Raw genomic sequence first — 19,019 nt, forward strand, 5'->3', positions numbered from 1 at the left:
GGAATGTGCTTGTATCAATGAAGGATGATGTAGGTGAATAAAATCAAGACTAAAGCTTTTGTAGAGTGAGATGGACAAATGACAAACAGTGTCTACTTCTACTCAGGGGAGAACGACCCAACTGTAGGTCTTCAAACAGAAGGGAGAATATTTGAGGGATACTCAGGCCTTATGGGTCTTCTTGGGAATAAATTTACCAAAGGACCCTGAAGTTAAGAGAAAACATAACAGCGAGTGTTACTGGCATCTACTTGTTCTTTGGGGACAATCTGACACTCTGGGCCAGCTCTAAGAAAGAACTATTACAATGACAAAGAACTTTAGTCATGGTAAAGAAATAGGGTTTGGTTTAGCTAAATGAAGACCATATGAATGTGAAAGGACAAGCTCTTGGTGATGAATGGATTTCGAGGCCCTAACAATCAACTTACAGAAGATTAATAGAAGGAGAGCTGTGTCTTATCTGGGCGTCCAGCTGTTGAGAAACCTAAACTTATTGACACTAAAGATAAGCTTAGATAAAAGACATTCAGTTCAAGTGGAGACAAAAATACTTGAAAATAAGCCTAATGCTAGCAACTAAGTGCAGGCAGTAAACATATCTGTGGTTCCAGCCCACTGGCTGTTGTAGAGATGACAGATCATCGTAAGCAACAGCGGATTATTAACCACCAAGTGCTCTGTGCACCATGACGATGTGAGCCGCTCACTCTCCCACCTCAAAGGAAATCGGCTGTCCTAACAAGGAAACTCACAGCCTAGTTGGAAACTAAGAAAATTGAGGAGATCACAGGGGGTGAGGTGTGGTCTACGTGGCCTCCTGTGGAATCTGGATGGGCTTGGGGCTGCCTCCACCAACAGAGAAGGGAGGGAGGGTCCATCTGTGGTCTCCGGGGAATAGATCATCAGAGGCATGTAGCTTCCATCTGCCTCGTTTGGAACAAACGCTCACCGTCCAGTGCTTCCTCTTGGGATAAGCCCACCAGGCTGGGAGAGGTCCAAGCCGCACGAAGAGGTCACGGAGAGGCGCCCAGGTCAGTGGTCCCAGCCTTTGAGTGCCCCCAGCCCACGTACCAGACATACGAATGAAGATGCCTCCCTGTGATTCCAGGGCCCAGCCTTCAAGTTCCCTCCAGTTTTCCATCCCAGACCTCAGACGTCATGGAGAAGAGATTAGTTCATCCCCTCTGTGCTCTGTCTGAATTCCTGACCCAAAGAATCTGGACATAATAAAATGGTGTTTAATGCCACAGAGTTTGGGTAGTTGTTGTGTAGCAGCAGATAACAGGAATATCAAACAATCTGCCAGATGCATGAGGCAGATTTTGCCTTCAAAGAGCTTACAGTCTTAGCAGGGATGGGGGGGTGGCATAAGCTGAGCAAGAAGCTTGGGGGCTTCCAAGCGGGACCCTGCCCCTCCTGGCTGCGTGGCCCTGGGGAGTGATTGTCTCTGTGCTCCGTCCTCGTCTGTAAAATAACGGTAACGATAGTACCTGCTTCACAGGCGAGGTGTGGAGAGAGAACATCCCTGAACCACGTGGAGCCCAGTGAACGCTGCATTGGGGCATAATGTTGTCACGCCCCAGGCACACGCACCTGTGACACCACGCAGGAGACAGCGCTCCCGAACCCAGCCACAGCGTCAGGTGATCTCTGTGTCAAGGGAAGCAGATTCCTAGAATGGATTTGATCAGTAGGCTCTATGGTTTTAAAATGAGTTCACAATGGCTTCCTTGAAATCAAGAGTTTTACAATCTTTTTTGGACTGTGGCCCACAGTAAAAAAATACATTTGCTATTGTGACCTAATACACACAAGCATCCACTGCTATAAAAACCACATTAAGGGACTTCCCTGGTGGTGCACTGGTTACGAGTCCACCTGCCAATGCAGGGGACATGGGTTCAGGTCCTGGTCTGGGAGGATCCTACATGCCACGGAGCAACTAAGCCCGTGCGCCACAACTACTGAGCCTGCGCTCTGCAACGTGTGAGCCACAACTACTGAGCCCTCAATGAGGAGTAGCCCCAACTCGACACAACTAGAAGGGTCCACACGCAGCAACAAAAACCCAACGCAGCCAAAAGTAAATGAATAAATAATTAAATTTAAAAAAGAAAATCGGAGAATATTAGAAACAATATTAAAAAAAGACACATCAAGATGTTCATGAAACAATATTTGCCCTTACTCTGTGCAATGCACTCTGATATTTCGTATTCTGTTCTATTTAATTTTGCAAAATCCACTAAATTGATTTTGTGACCTGCTAAATGGGTTGAAATTTACCATCTGAAAAGCAGTGTCTTAAATAACAATTTTTATAGTTTCCTTGTCCTAAATATTTCACTGTTTTTTCCTTCGTTCATCTAACTCATGCTCCACTTTCTGGAAGTGGCCCCCCTTCAGGACGCCCATCCACTGTCCCCCATCCTGACTGGCTATGCTGGGTTCTGGCGGAGCCAGGGGTCTGTCCGACTTGGTGACGCCAGACCTCGTGCTGTGTGCTGCCCCGCAGGTCCTGGCACCGTGCTGGCACGTAGCGGGTGTCAGCAAGGATTTTTGAATTGGTCTTAGAACAGGGATACTAACTTTATTTTTCTGCTCACGTTTTATGTGTGCTAAGCACTTAGCGGGTTCTCAGATGATTTATAATTTGAGGTCATTATTTGGTGAGGATGCGATACGCCAGGGAGAAGAGACCTGGCCAGCATCCCTCTCCCGGGTTTCCTAAACCGACACGCACACAGTTCTTAGTCCTCACCCCAGTCACAATGCCATAAAGCTGTTGTCACTTTATAACCACAGGACATGGAAAATCAAATTCCAGAAAGTGCCTCGCAAGTAAAAATTTACACCGCCTGGTGCTGCAGACCAGCTTGGTGACTGCTTTTGGTCACTGCCCGTCATAGACAATGACCCTGGCACACGTTCTGCTACTATAGTCATTCCCCCAACGCACTGTCCTGCTCACAGGAAACAAGCAAGCATCTGCTAAGGTTTTGTTTTTTTCTATCTTGTTTTGCTTTTTTCTTCTGCAGAACCTCATGATAGGCGATAAAATGAGCCAGTGGAAATTTCAGAGAAATGTGAATTAGAGCCACAGATCCTTCAGGGGCATCTACATTTAGCTCACAGCGCAAGATATTTGTGCCCACTCTTGGGCTGCTGTGTCGGCAAAATGAGAGCGTATTTGCACAGGTGACACACCTTAATTCCACTGTATCTGTAGATAAAGGGAATTACCTTCTCTTCAAGGGGAGTCATGTGATGGAGTAAAAAGGTGGTCCACAGACGAGGGTGTTGAATCACAGCTCCAACATTCATCACCTGAGCAACTGGAAGCCAGGAGCTTCAGCTTTTTGAGCCTCAATTACCTCATCTGTAAAATGGGGATAATAATATACCTCTCAGGGTCATGGTGTTAGACAAAGGTCCATGCACACCACGGGGTCAGAAGCCACTCCTCGTTCATGTGGGTGACACGTGTCTTGTGCCACGGCGTCCTGCCTTCCGGACCAACATGGAAGGGGCCAAGGACTGATGGCTGAGCCAAAAGCAGCCCCTGCAGGCGGGCCAGAGATGCCTCGGCCTAACTAGAAGGTCACTAGAGAGTGATCAACAGGCCCGATCAATTAACTTTTAAAAATAGCTTTATCCAAAGAAATGATTACCAAAAAGTCTGTTTAGTGTGTGTAGCAGACAGAACAATGGCTCTATAAAGATATCTATGGTTCTAATCCCTGGAATTGTGAATACGTTCATGTTCCATGGCAAAAGGGACTTCGCAGATGTGATTAAGTCAAGGGTCTTGAGATGGGGAGATGATCCTGGATTATCCAGGTGGCCTTGTGTAACCACAAGAGTCCTTATAAAAGGGAGGCCAGGGCTTCCCTGGTGGTGCAGTGGTTGAGAGTCTGCCTGCCAATGCAGGGGACACGGGTTCGAGCCCTGGTCTGGGAAGATCCCACATGCCGTGGAGCAACTGGGCCCGTGAGCCACAACTACTGAGCCTGCGCGTCTGGAGCCTGTGCTCCGCAACAAGAGAGGCCGCGACAGTGAGAGGCCCGCGCACCGCGATGAAGAGTGGCCCCCACTTGCCGCAACTAGAGAAAGCCCTCGTGCAGAAACGAAGACCCAACACAGCCAAAAATAAATAAATAAATAAAAAAGAAAAGAAAAAAAATTAAAAAAAAAAAAGGGAGGCCAGAGGGTCAGAGTCAGAGAAGGAGGTGTGAGGACAGACGCAGAGGTCGGCTAACGTGGGGTGACCAGAAGTGAAGTGTTGTGTGTGTGATGGTGTGAAAGTAGGAGAGACGTGCAGGGGAAAAGCACAGGAGGGAGGATGGGGTTCTTCTCTACTGAGAAGGAAAACCGGATTTTTCCAAGTCAGGAGGTAATTAGGTCATGAAGGTGGAGCCCTCATCGTGGGATTAGTGCCCTTATGAAAAGACACATGAGAACTTGCTATCTCTCTGCATCTTTGTCTCTTTCAGTCTCTCTGTCTCTGTCCCTATGTCTGTCTGTCTCTCCCCACCACGTGAGGACACAGTGAGAAGGCAGCTAGTTGTCTACAAGCCAGTGGATCTGCTGGCATCTTGATCTCAGAGTTCCAGCCTCCAGGTTGTGAGATATAAGTATCTGTTGTTTGAACCACCCAGTCTTTGGCGTTTCTTGTCATAGCGGCCAGAACAGACTGCTGCCCCCAGATAGCTCATGATGGAGGGAGACGGTGGGGGGTCTCAGCTGTGGCCCTGGGACCAAACGCAGCAGGGTGGCTTCTCCCTGACATCCCTCCCGGAAGTCCCCCTCAGGGATGGAGGCCCACTGGGAGCTGGCTACACGGGCAGCGTGGAGCCGAGCGGGGCAGGGGGGGGACGCTGACGGGCGTGGAGACGAGCCGCCTGCCTCTCGGCAGCGCCCGTGCCCGGGGTGGGGAGCCCGGGGCGCAGACGAGCCCTGCTCGCCAGCTGCTCACGGGCCCACGTCAGCTGTGAGAGCCACCTGGTGAGGCCGCCCTACGAGGCAGGGCAGCCCTGCTCCGTGATGAGCAAGGCGGAGCTCGAGGGCAGGCTCCGGGCTGCCGCCCGGGGTGGCTGAGGCTCTGCGGGGCTCACACCGTGTTCCAGCCTCTTTCTCTGCCCAGTCCCTTCTCCTCCCCTCACGGGTACTCATCTCTGCAGGACTCGGCTTGAGCTGTCGTGACACCGTGCCACGGACCGGGGGCCACGGACCGGGGGCGCTTAAACAGCAGAAACACATTCTCTCACAGTCCTGGAGGCTGGAAGCACAAGCTCAAGGTGTCAGCAGGGTGGGTTTCTTCCGCGGCGTCTCTTCTCGGCTCACGGATGCCCATCTTCCTCCTGTGCCTTGGTGGTATCCTCCCTCTGTGTCCTCGTCCCCGTTTCTTACAAGGACACTGAGTCCTGCTGGATTAGGTTCCACCCTAAGAGCCTCATTTTAACTTTTTTAAAAAAATTTGTATTGGAGTATAGTTGCTTTACAATGCTGTTAGTTTCTGCTGTACAGCAAAGTGAATCAGCTCTCCCTTCTTTTTCCTTCTTGTCTTTCCTTCCCCACCCCCCTCCCCAATAATTTTCGTTTGTGAAACTTGTCTCTGATACACATCCGATGATGTCACCTGCCTGCCACTACTCTCCAGTTCTCTCCTGGTGGTAAAACCCCAGCACAAACCTTTGTCACAAATAAACCTCTGCAGTTTCTAGAAGGGGAGGTGCGCGGGGCAGAAGGAAGCTGGGAAGGACCGTGGTCTCGCCACGGAGATGCTGGGTTAGCGCCGGGACGAGGGTCCCGATGTGGTGAGACTCCAGGGAGTGTGCGGGAGACGGAGGGCCCACGCGGAGCCACCCTCACGGCCTGACCGTGTGCACGGGTGTCTGTTCTACCTGATGAGCCCGCTCTGGTGGACAGACTGCTTATAAACAAAATAGTTGTGACGCAAAACAGTATGGAGCGTCCTCAGAAAACTAAAATTAGGACTACCATATGATCCAGCCATCCCACTCCTGGGAATACACATGGACAAAGGTGTAATTCAAAAAGATACATGCACCCCAGTGTTCACAGCAGCACTACTCACAATAGCCAAGACATGGAAACAACCTAAACGTCCATCGACAGAGGAATGGATAAAGAAGATGCGGTACATATATATACAATGGACTATTACTCAGCCACAAAAAGAACGAAATAATACCGTTTGCAGCAACATGGATGCAACTAGAGATTGTCATACTAAGTGAAGTAAGTCAGACAAAGACAAATACCATATGATGTCACTTATATGTGGGATCTAAAATAGGACACAAATGAACCTATCTACAAAACAGAAACAGACTCAAAGGCATAGAGAACAGACTTGTGGTTGCCAAGGGGGAGGAGAGGTGGGAGAGGGATAGACTGGGAGTTTGGGGTTGGTAGATGCAAACGATTACGTTTAGAATGGATAAACAACAAGGTCCTACTGTACAGCACAGGGAACTGTACTCAATATCCTGTGGTAAACCATAACGGAAAAGAATATGAAAAAGAATGTCTATATGGGTATAACTGAGTCACTCTGCTGCACAGCAGATACTGGCACAACACTGTAAATCAACTATACTTCAATAAAAAATATATATATAATAATTGTGGAGGACAGACTCCAGGGTGGCCCCTGTGATGGCCGCCCCCCCGGGTAGGACTTGCTCCCCTGAGTGTGGGTGGGACAGGAAGGAAAGACCAGATGAGCATTCCTCGGACACGTGCCAAGCAATCATCCCGGTGGCCAAGCTCCCGCCCCAGATCTCGGCAGCACGGACTGTACTTGCTCTAAGCCGAAGAGCAGCACAGGGGGCGCAGGGCACCCAGGATACCCAGGAGCGCCGGCGTCCCTCGCTTCCGGGAAGAGGGCGAGAAGAGGGTGGGCTTAGAGGGTCTGTCTGTCTTCTGTCTGGAGTCCTGTTTCCTGTCCCCCGGGCTGTCAGTGAGCTCGGGAGTGAGCTCGGGACCCGGGGGAGCCGCTCACACTTTTCCAGTTAGATGCTTATCCTGCGACTCGTTTATTTTGTCTGAATTGAATCCCCAGAATATTAAATATACGCATAATCAAATGTAAGTACAAGCCCACATTTGAAAGTCAAATATAAAGAGTTTCTGAATTTGTATCATTTTGCATTATCCAGGCCTCTGCTTTCATCCACGGGAATGAATAAATAAGAGTTGTCTGAGACCAAAATAATTTTCTGGGCAAAGAGGAATAAATGTGTTAAAATGAAGGGGAAAAAACACCTCTGAAGATGAAAAGGTTTTCACCCAAGATTGAGGTGGGAGAGATGGAATCTGCCTGTTACTTTCCATTTCAGTCATCCAGCCTTTTGTCATCAACATAATAAGGGGGCAGCACAGAGCATCTTGGAGGGAGAACCAAGGCCAAAACAGCAGCCGCCAATACGCCCAGAGCCCTGGACACGGACCTCAGAAAACCTGAGCCTCTAATCAGTTCTCCTCAAGATGCTAATCAAGTTCCTTTTTATGAAAATCAAACTTCGTTTGATAACATTAATATTTTCAGAGGAAGCCTGAGAAAGCCACCCACTTAAGACCCTAAGTTAGCTGGATGTTAATTCAAATGAAGGAGATTGTGCAATTCGTTTCCTCTTTCCATTTTTAGAAAGGAGTAGACATTTTCTAGCTCAAGGAATTTTTGAAGCCTTCTAAATTGAGGAGACAAAAATTAAATTATTAGAGAACTGTTTCTCTTCTGACAACTTGGTGTTTCTCATCTTGGCTTATCTAAGAAGGCCTATCTGTATTTTCAAAAACGGTTTTCTGGATAACATTTATGTAAGAATTAGTTCTATTTTAAATTACATAGGCATTTCCCCTTGTCAAATACAGTAGGCGCTTTGATTAGTGAAATGGAATCAGTGGATTGAAATAGCATTTCTACATGGGCTACTTGCATTTTTGATGCTTCTCTGAACACGGGAGGGGCACTTTTTATCGTGAGATACATCCGTACAGGCATGTGCAGATGAACGGATAGTTCTAGAGGGAACACTGGGTGTAATCGCCACCGAGACCAAGAAAGAGAACTTTATCAGCACCCAAAGCCCACGCCAGGCTGGCTCCCCACCCACTCTGACTTAGCCAATAGTCCTTCACTTGCTTCTCTTTATGTGTGTACTTCCTGCTTAAGGATCCCCAGATATGGACAAGCTCCCCCCTCTCTCTCCTTATGGCCCCTAGATTTTTATGTATTCCTTATTTTATAGTCATCGTTCTGTTTGATGCTTAGATTGTCCCGACTGGGACCAGAGGAAGTCTATCAGCGTGGCTTCTGGGTCCTTGGAGACCCCCTCCCGCCATACCTTCAGTCTTTAAAACTCAATTTCATTGCAATCTTATTTACAGAAAATAAAATGCACCCACAGTAACTGTGGAGGGTGGGAAGTTTCACAAAGGTGCACACCTGCGTGACCACCGCCACTCATGCAGAATCTCCATCATCCCGCAAAGGTTTCTCCTGCCACTTCAGTCAGCTCTCCACCGCAGCAGCCCCATCAGTCAGTTTCAGCTTTCTCCAATTTCATAAAAATGGAGTCAGACAGCATGCGTTCTTTATGTCTGTTAGTTTTTCACTCAGCATGATGTGTTTGAGGTTCATCCATGTTGCCGGGTGCGTCTGTGATCCTTTGTTATTTCTGGGTAGCACTGCCCCGCAGGCTAGACCACAACTTGCACATCTATTCACCTGTTGATGGACATTTAGGCTGCTTCCAGTATGGGGCTAGTGAGAGTAAAGCTGCTACAAAATTTGCCCACATACAAGTCTTTGTGTGGACGTAGTTTTCATTTCTCTTGGGTAAAAACCCAGGCTGGTACCGCTTGGCCATATGGTAAGCGGATGGTTAACTTTATAAGACACTGCACAAAGCCACCCAAGGTCGCCCTGTACATTCCCTGCCTTGGTCAAAGCAGTCACTTCTCCAACAAGCCCTGATTCCTTTTTAGTACAAAACAGAACTTAGAAATCAGGGTTGGGTATGGTCATGCTCACGGCTGTGGGCAGTGGCCGTGTCAGCAAGCACTGCTTCCGTTGGGTCATTTTCGGAAAAGGTGAATCCCTGTCCCAGCACTGCAGGGCACCCGGCATCCTGGCCTCTGTGCAGCAAATACCAGTGTCACCCCTCGATCATTGAGAAGCACATACACACCCCTAAAGCAACCACACATTCTCCATCCTGGAAAGACGCACTGGTCCACACAACTTTCCACCAACAAATGCATCTGTGGTCTGCATCTACACCAATGTGCTCTTGGTTCCCTGCTGTTTCAATGGAAAAAGGGAAGTTTCTCCGGTCTGGGGTTATTTCCTCGCCTATCTTCGCTTCCCTGGCATCCACAGGGCTTCTCTCCCCCACTTTCGCCTCCTTCCCTAACATCTTCATCTCCTCCTCCACTTTCACTTCTCCCCCATGTTCACCTCCTCCCCACCTTCATCTCCTCCCCACTGTCACCTCCTCCCCCACCTTCACTAACTCCCCACGTTCACTTCCCCCCACCTTCACTTCCTCCCCCACCTTCACTTCCCCCACCTTCACTTCCTCCCCACCATCACCTCCTCCCTATCTTCACTTCTCCCCACCTTCATTTCCCCCACCTTCACCTCCTCCCCCATCTTCACTTCCTCCCCATCTTCACTTCCCCCCATCTTCACTTCCTTCCCATCTTCACTTCCCCCATCTTTACTTCCTCCCCCATCTTCACTTCCTCCCCCATCTTCACTTCCCCCATCTTCACTTCCTCCGCATCTTCACTTCCCCCATCTTCACTTCCCATCTTCACTTCCTCCATCTTCACTTCTCCCATCTTCACTTCCTCCATCTTCAATTCCCATCTTTACTTCCTCCCCCATCTTCATTTCCTCCCCACGTTCACTTCCCCCCACCTTCACCTCCTCCCCCATCTTCACTTTCTCCCCCACCTTCACTTCCTCCCCCACCTTCACTTCTCCCCACCTTCACTTCCTCCCCATCTTCACTTCCTTCCCCACCTTCACTTCTCCCCACCTTCACTTCCTCCCCATCTTCACTTCCTCCCCCAGCTTCACTTCCCCCCACGTTCACTTCCCCCACCTTCGCTTCCTCCCCCATCTTCACTTCTCCCCACCTTCACTTCCTCCCACCTTCACTTCCCCCACCTTCACTTCCTCCCATACCTTCACTTCCTCCCCATCTTCACTTCCTCCACCTTCACTTCCTCCCCCATCTTCACTTCTCCCCACCTTCACTTCCTCCCACCTTCACTTCCCCCACCTTCACTTCCTCCCATACCTTCACTTCCTCCCCATCTTCACTGCCTCCACCTTCACTTCCTTCCCATCTTCACTTCCTCCCCCACCTTCACTTCCTCCCCATCTTCACTTCCTCCCCCACCTTCACTTCCTCCCCCACCTTCACTTCCTCCCCCACCTTCACTTCCCCCACCTTCACTTCCTCCCCCATCTTCACTTCTCCCCACCTTCACTTCCTCCCCCACCTTCACTTCCTCCCACCTTCACTTCCCCCACCTTCACTTCCTCCCCCACCTTCACTTCCTCCCCATCTTCACTTCCTCCCCCATCTTCACTTCCTCCCCCATTCTACTGGAATTCGTACACACTCCAGCCTCCTTATCGCAGAACAAAACCAAGCCTTCGGGGCCCAGGCCCTCCTTCAGCTACAGCCCTTTGGTCCTCTCTGCCTGGCCCCACCCACATCCTCACCCCCCTGCACTGTGGGTTCTGTTCCCACCACCCTACCGCACCCGCTTTTACTAAGGTCACCAATGACCTCATTTGCGCCAAATCCAGAGGACACCCTTCGGCCTTCGCCTGACGTCTCTGCACAGTGTAGATTCCCCTCCCCCTTGCCAATGGTGAGATTGGTTTTCTTCATTTTTCCTGGCTGTGGCAGGAAGTGCACAGAAGTGGTCCAGGGTTTGAGAAATGGTCCTGGGGTGACTGCCTGGAAGGGCTCCGCATGCATTTGGAAGTGTTAGCTCCATGTTTGTTAAAATTGTAATAGAACAGACCTGACCTACTGCATTTCTAACACCATAGGCTCCCCTAGTACATAAACTCCCTCCACTGCCATCCCAGCATCTCATGGGAAACTCTGTGTTGATAAAGGGAGAAAACAGAAGGAAAACATACAATATTTGATTCATCTAACCTTACATTCCTCCTCCGAAACAAATACCGCTGTGGATCTATTATCAAAAGATGAAACTATTTTTGAAAAAGTACCACAGCAATTCAGCGGAGGAAGACAGTCTTTTCAACAAATGATGCTGGAGCAACCGGACAACCCCAGGCAAAACATCCAACACCCTCGACCCAACACCACACCTTACTCAATGAAAATTATATCAAAATGAATCACAGACTTAAAAAACATAAATGTAAAAAACGTAAAATTATAAAACATTTAGGGACAAAGAAGGTCTTTGGGATCTAGGGCTCAGAGAAGAGTTCTTAGACTCGACACTAAAAGCAGCGTCCATAAAAGGAAAACAACCTCCTCGAAATGAAAAACCTTTGCTTAGTGAAATATCCTTTTAACAGGATGAAAAGACAAGATACCAAGTGTGAGAAAATGTTAACAAACCACATATCTGATAAAGGGCTTGCAAGTGGAAAGTACAAAGAACTCTTAACACTCCACAGTGAAAAGCAAACAATCCAGTTAGAAAATGGGCAAAAAACGTGAATGGAGACAGGACACGTCTTCACGGAAGAAGGTACACAGTTGGCAAATAAGCACATGGAAAGAGGGTCACTGTCGTTTGCTATCAGAGAAACGCAAATTAAATCCGCACTGAGATAACACTACATACCTGTCACAATGGCTACAATAAAAAATGGTGAAACACCAAATGCTCTCAGGGATGCAGAGACGCTGGGCCACTCACACATGGCTGGAGGGGATGTAAAACGGTCCAGCCACCCTGGCAAACGGTTCAGCAGTTTCTTATAAAACCAGACAGGCAACGACCACGTGACCTGCAGGCTTGGACCTCTGTCTAGAGAAATGAAGACTTAGGTTCACACGAAAACATGTGCACAGATGCTCGTAGCAGTTTTAGTTGATCTCAAACTGGAGTAAATATATTTTAAGTTAGAGAAAACTTAGCCATATTCATCAGTGCTGGCAAAAACACCGCGTCACCCCCGCCAGCCATTTAACAAAATAAAGTAAGCAGCTTAAAAATGCCTTTTACGAAATTCTTTCCTGTTTTGTAGTTGATGCAAATCAGTGGATAATCAGGAGTTCTTGTATGTTAAAAGGGGAAGTTTTCAATTTAAATTATTAATATTCCAAGGCTTTCTAACCCCTGAAATGACTTTTGAGACACAGAAGTAGAGAGAAATCCCTCCGGTTTAAATGCAGAGGCTCTGCCAGACGCTTCCTCCTTGACACCATCCTAATGCCTCTTATCATACAGATGAATCATCAGAAATTACCACTCAGCTTTATCTCTTGCCTTTCTCATTAGAAAAACTCATAAACTTTACATTTTACTTATGCTAATGTTTCTAAACAAACTTCGTTGTCTTATTTGCATAATATCAAAATATTGTTTGAAATCTTACATTCATTCGTCTTAGTTAATTTCAAGCTCAGAGACCACACGAGCACCAAGTGAGCTAAAACCTCCCGTGACCCCAAACCCCTCCACTCCGTGAAGCCTGGGCCTCTCTGGCCCACACTCGCACACCATCATTACTGCTCATGATGCCAACGATGGTGGGAGAAGGGTCGCCAAAGGCCAGCCTGTGCATTACTTCTTCCAGAATTAGAGATGTTTCTCCCTCAGTTTAGTGCTGAATCGAAGACTCATAAAACTTACTACGTGCCAGGCACCTTTCTAAGCGTTTACACATGTTAATTAATTTATTCCTTATAACCACCTTATGAAGCAAGTAGTATGGTTATCCCATTTTACAGATTAGGAACGTGAGGCCCTGCGAGGCAAATAACCTGCTCATATCACACAAATAGGTGGCAGAGGCAGGACTCAGACTAAGCAGTTCAGACCTGGACCCTTAGCTAGTCCACCTCCCAGAAAGAATGGATGGATGGGGCTTCCCTGGTGGCGCAGTGGTTAAGAATCCGCCTGCCAATGCAGGGGACACAGGTTCGAGCCCTGGTCCGGGAAGATCCCACATGCGACGGAGCAACCAAGCCCATGTGCCACAACTACTGAGCCCGTGAGCCACAACTACTGAGCCAGAGACCTAGAAAAAGTACCACAGCAATTCAGCGGAGGAAGACAGTCTTTTCAACAAATGATGCTGCACCTAGAGCCCGTGCTCCGCAACAAGAGAAGCCACCGCAATGAGAAGCCCGTGCACCACAACGAAGAGTAGCTCCCGCTTGCCACAACTAGAGAAAGCCTGCATGCAGCAACGAAGACCCAACACAGCCAAAAATAAATAAAATAAATTTATTTAAAAATTTAATAATAATAATAATAAAGAATGGATGGATGGATGGAGGGATGGAGGAGTGGATGGAGTGATGGATGGAGGAATGGATGGATGGATGGATGGATGGATGGAAGAATGGATGGACAGATGGATATACAAATGATTGAATGAACTAATGAAAAAGTTTGTCCTGTGTGGCCATAAGGTGCAAATGGGATCTGCATTGACCTGGGAGCTCCCTGGTTCTCAGGGCCTGTCTGTGGCCTCCGCATGGCAGCATCTGGCCTCAATCCCAACTTAGGACTTGCTTTTTCATGAACACTGTGATTGCCAAGGTGTAATATCAGGAGCGCAGAGCTGGGAGGCGGGAAACCTGCATTCTTATGTTGCCTGCAACACCAACCTGTACGCTCTCAGGTACACTGAGGACCTGCTTCCCCATCTGTCAGTGAGAGGGTTCAACCAGAGTAATTTCTAATACTTAACAAGTCTATGTTGTGATCTGTCCAAGTGAAAGTCCACTGGCAAGACCAGAAGTACAGGAGGTGGGCATGGAATTGAGACACTGGAGCACCTGGCAGAGGCTGGGCGTGGTCCAAGCTCCTGGCCCAAGAGACGGCTGCAGTGCCATGTGGCTGCGGCTCGGGGAGAGGGAGGAGGTGAGGCCAGAGAAGAAGAGCTGAGACGGGGCCTCAAGAGCCTGCGGCACAGACTGTGACGCTGCAGGCCACGGGGAGACACGGAGGGCTTTCACTCATTTATTTTGTGATACATACTACATACAATTCTATCCTTCCGCCCATTTTTACATGCACAGCTCAGTGGCACTGAGGACAGTCACGCTGCTGTGCAGCCATCCTCACCATCCATCTCCACAACTTTCTCATCTTCCCAACCTGAAACTCTGTCCATGAAACACTCACTTCCCCTCCCCCCGTCCCTGGCCTCCCACACCTACTTTGGTCTCTACGGATTTGATGACCGCAGGGCCTCAGAGCATTTGTCTTTTTGTGACAGGCTTATTTCACGGAGCATAACGTCTGTCAGGTGCACCTATGTTGTGTCACGTGTCAGAATTTCCTCCCTTGTAGAGGCTGAATATACCCCATTGCATGTATGGATGACATTTTGCCTATCCATTCATCTGCCGATGGACACTTGGGCTGTGACCACCTTCTAGCTACTGTGAATAGTGCTGCTATGAATGTGGGTGGACTCAATCTGTCTGAACGGAAGGGTTCTGAGTAGGATACTGGCTGGGCCAGAGTTTCCCTTTGGAAAGATCTCCCTGGTGGTGCAGAGACGATGATGATGATGACAGCAGTGACATTTAGTGGGTGCTTTCTATGCGCCAGGTACCGTCCCAAGTACTGGACGTGTACTCACTCACGTAACCCTCATTCCATCCTCACACCTACTCCTGCGAGGAAGGTGCTCTGTCTCCACCGTACATGTGGGCAAATGGAGAGAAGTTGAAAACTCTGTCCAAAGTTATGCAGATAGCAAGAGACAGAGTCTGTAACTGAACCCGGGAAGCCTGCCTGCTCACACCGACCCCGGCACCGCTCAGGATGTGCGGGGAGGGGAGGGCTGCAGGATGGCGGCCCTTTGCAGGGCGTTTGGAATTATCCAGGCAGGAGCTGACAAGGGCTGTGAACGCAGGCAGCAGAGAAGGATGGTCGTGAGGGGAGAGGTTTGAGAGTCTCGGGGTGGGACGGACAAGCTCCCCGTGAGTGAGTGACCATGGATGTGAGGAAGGGGAAGGGGGCTGAAGAGGTGGACAGCTTTTGAACTTGACTGCATACTGGAGAGAGGTGTCATCACTAAGAGAACATGGGTAAACCTGAAGGGAGGGTAGGGCGGGGACAATAGACAATGATTCTATTCGGTACCTGCTGAATCTGAGATGTTATGGGGCATTCAGATAGAGGCAGTTATATTAGAGACAAACTCAAAGGAAAGACCTCGTTGGGGGCACAGATCGGGCAGTTGTTAGCGTGGGGAGGGTTAGAATCTTAGACGCAGATGGGCTTGTTCATGGGTTGTGTGTCTAGAATAAAAGGGAGAGACTGAAACCCAGGGACTGGGGAGCCTCAAAGCCGGGTAGAGGGCACACTTGGGTTTGTAAATTTTAGAACCGACACGACAGCGTGGAGAGAGGGGGTGAGGCCCCACCGCGTTGCCCCGTGAGCCACCTGCTCTATTCGGGGGACGCCAATGGTTAGGAGCTGCGTCAACAAAGAGGAGAGAGAGGACACTTACAGAGAAGTGTCCGAAGGGTAGGAGGATGTGGAATCCAAGGCGGGAGAAAGTTTCCAGAGGCATGGGGTCCAGTGCCTCACAGAGACCAAATGAAAGGGGCTGAAAGATGTCCCTGACCTCTGCAGTTAACGTTACTGGTGACCCTGCAAAGAGCTGATCGGTCAATGTGGTGGACCCGCCCTGGGCCGGGCCTGGCGGAGTGGAGTGGAGGCGGGGTGTGGAAGGGTGTGGACAGACGCCGGGATGAGGGGGACAGGGCAGGGGCTGGTGAGGGGCCCTGGGGATGGCAGGCACATCCCCACCGAAGAAAGGAACTGTGCAGACATCCCAGGCCTGGGAGGCCGGAGGACGGGGTGACCAGACAAGAGGGGGACACCCGAGAACAGACAGGGGCAGTAGGAACGGCTGGGTGTCCACCGGGCAGAGACCCTGGAAAAGCTGGAGCTCTTGAAAAGGGAAATGCTCAGTGCTGATCTTGGCCGTGGGGCTGGCACACGCACCCCGGAAATGGCAGAGGCTCTGCAGAGTCACTGGCTACCGGTATAAAGTCAATTCGTGCCATTGACTTGATAAAGTTAGTTCTGGGAATTGACCCCAAGGACAAATGAGAGAAAAAGCAAATATGCTGGTGGTACATTATTTATGGTATTATTTTTAAAAAGCACACGTGGCTAACGGTATGGATACTAGTTAAGTAAATTGGGAAACATATGCTCGATGGATGGAATATTCTGAGGTCATTAAAAAGATAATTATGAAGCTCAAAGTGGTTATATGATCATAAATGGAAATCAGTTTTAAAATGGTATGTATGTTCTAATTACCATGATGTAAAATATGCTTTCACGTGAAAATATACATACTAGAATTCCTAAAAATGCTACTAGCTGTTGGTTGTGGATAATGGTAAGATTACGGGTGGGTTGTTTTCTTTCTGCATTTGGTAAACTCACTTTGACTCTGAATGCTACAGCGCTGGTTAGAACAACAGAAAAGCAGCCTTGAATCTTCTTAGTTATCAGCCTATTGAAAAGAGAACATAGCTGAATATTTCCCCTCCATCCTCTGACGGTACGGAGGTCTAAGAAGATGGAGTTGGGACTTCCCTGGTGGCGCAATGGTTAAGAATCTGCCTGCCAATGCAGGGGACACGGGTTCGAGCCCTGGTCCGGGAAGATCCCACATGCCGCGGAGCAACTAAGCCCGTGTGCCACAACTACTGAGCCTGTGCTCTAGAGCCCGCGAGACACAATTACTGAGCCCTCGTGCCACAACTACTGAAGCCCACGTGCCTAGAGCCCCTGCTCCGCAACAAGAGAAGCCCCCGCAATGAGAAGCCCGCGCACCGCAACTAGAGAGAGCCCAGGCACAGCAAGGAAGACCCAACGCAGCCAAAAATAAATAAATGAAATAAATAAATTTATAAAATAAAAAAAAAAAAGAAGATGGAGTTTACGTGATACAGCGATTCCACTGGAACCCTCGCACTCCACGGCGTGGAGGCTGAGTGTTTACGACCAGGGTGGTCCCCCTGTCCCCGCGGCAGCCTGGGCCACCCCGCAGGCCACAGCGCGCCTGGATGCTGTTGATAGAAACGTGCCGGCTAAACTCGGCCTGCATGTCCTGCCAGGGTGGGGAAGGCGGGGAAGGGGAGAGAGGGCCGTCCTGGCCAAGCCCGTAGCCAGCACGTGGCCCGCGCAACGCCACCGGGCAGGTCCCTGAGGGCCACCCACACGCTCTCATCCGCTCCCACCCCCGGCACCTCGGTCTCAGGATGGAACGCCCCGTCCCAAACGCGTTGGTTTTGCTTCTCAGTCTCTTAATAGCGGTCTTCCACTATTTTGAGTTAAATTCTCTCCACTTTTTTCCTTTTCTTGTAAACTAGCATTTAGAGAGTTTATTAATACTCAAAACACTGATGTAAATGTATGGTTTGAAATAGCAACTCGAAGTCAAAGGGGAGCCAGTCTATCCCAGGGGCAGCGGCTGCAGGAGGAAGCAGGGGTGTCCCGCCTCCCGTCTGCAGGAATCTTCCTTCCCTCCCTGCAAGACACTGCAGCCAAGTCCTATGACTCGGCTTGTGGTCTTTTCCAGCAATCCGCCTTTCATAAGACGACTCGAGTCATCCTCATCACAAGAAAAATAATTTTTCTGGTAACTATGTATGGTGACAGATGTGAACCAGACTTATTATGGTGATCATTATGCAATATACAGGCAGACCTCGGAGATACTGTGGGTTCGGTTCCGGACCACCGCAGTGCAGCGAATATTGCAATAAAGCGAGTCACACAAAATTGTTGGTTTTCCAGTGCATATAAAAGTTATTTTTATGCTGTACTTTACTAAGTGTAGCATTATGTCTAAAAAGTGCACATACCTTAATGAGAAAATACTTTATTGCTAAAAATTGCTAACCATCCCCTGAGCCTTCAGCGAGCCTGATCTCCTCGCTGCTGACTGGTCGGGGGTGGGTGGCAGCAGTGAAGTCTGCCACATCGACTGACGACTCTTCCTTTCACGAACGATTTCTCTGCAGCCTTCAATGCTGTTTGATAGCACCTTCCCCCCAGTAGAGCTTCTTTCAAAACTGGAGTCAATCCTCTCAAACCCTGCTGCTGACTCATCAACTAAAGTTTATGGAATATTCTAAATCCTTTGTTGTCACTTCAACAATCTTCACTGCACCTTCATCAGGAGCAGATTCCAACTCAGGAAACCACCTTCTCTGTTCATCCGTAAGAAGCAACTCCTCACCCGTTATTCTCATGAGATGGCAGCAATTCAGTCCCATCTGCAGGCTCCACTTCTAATTCTAGTTCTCTTGCTGTTTCCACCACATCTTCAGTTACTTTCTTCACTGAGGTCTTGAACCCCTCAAAATCATCCATGAGGGTTGGAATCAACTTCTTCCAAACTCCTGTTAATGTTGATATTTTGACCTCTTCCCGTGAATCAGGAATGTTCTTAATGGCATCTGGAATGATGAATCCTTTCTAGGTTTTCAGTTGACTTTGCCAGATCCATCAGAGGAATCTATCTGTGGCATCTATAGGCTTATAAATGTATTTCTTAAATGATAAGACTCGAAAGTTAAAATTACTCCTTGAGTAATTCCATGGGCTGCAGAATGGATGCTGTGTTCGCAGCATGAAAACAACATTAATCTCATTGTCCATCTCCATCAGAGCTCTGGGGTGACCAGGTGCATTGTCAACGAGCAGTAATATTTTGAAAGCAACTTTTTTTTCTGAGCAGTAGTTCTCAACAGCGGGCTTAA

The 19,019-nt window shown here is 48.9% G+C and overlaps 1 protein-coding gene across 2 annotated transcripts in view; it reads right to left on the bottom strand.

Annotated features, from left to right (window-relative positions):
* GPR45 (G protein-coupled receptor 45) overlaps positions 1-19,019 on the bottom strand; it is a 96,795-nt gene that overhangs the window by 63,022 nt on the left and 14,754 nt on the right. The window contains exons 1-3 of one of the 2 annotated variants that reach the window (XM_082426388.1): positions 9,692-9,715; positions 9,588-9,607; positions 3,247-9,501 (exon numbers count right to left, since the gene is read on the bottom strand). The exons of the other annotated variant lie outside the window; for it this stretch is intronic. The gene's annotated coding sequence lies outside the window, so the exon portion shown is untranslated. Of the gene's footprint in view, positions 1-3,246; positions 9,502-9,587; positions 9,608-9,691; positions 9,716-19,019 lie in introns of those variants that run through there. 2 annotated transcript variants of the gene reach the window in all.

The sequence above is a fragment of the Balaenoptera physalus genome, assembly GCF_965194825.1.
Source record: "Balaenoptera physalus genome assembly, chromosome: 15".
Lineage (NCBI taxonomy): Eukaryota > Metazoa > Chordata > Mammalia > Artiodactyla > Balaenopteridae > Balaenoptera > Balaenoptera physalus.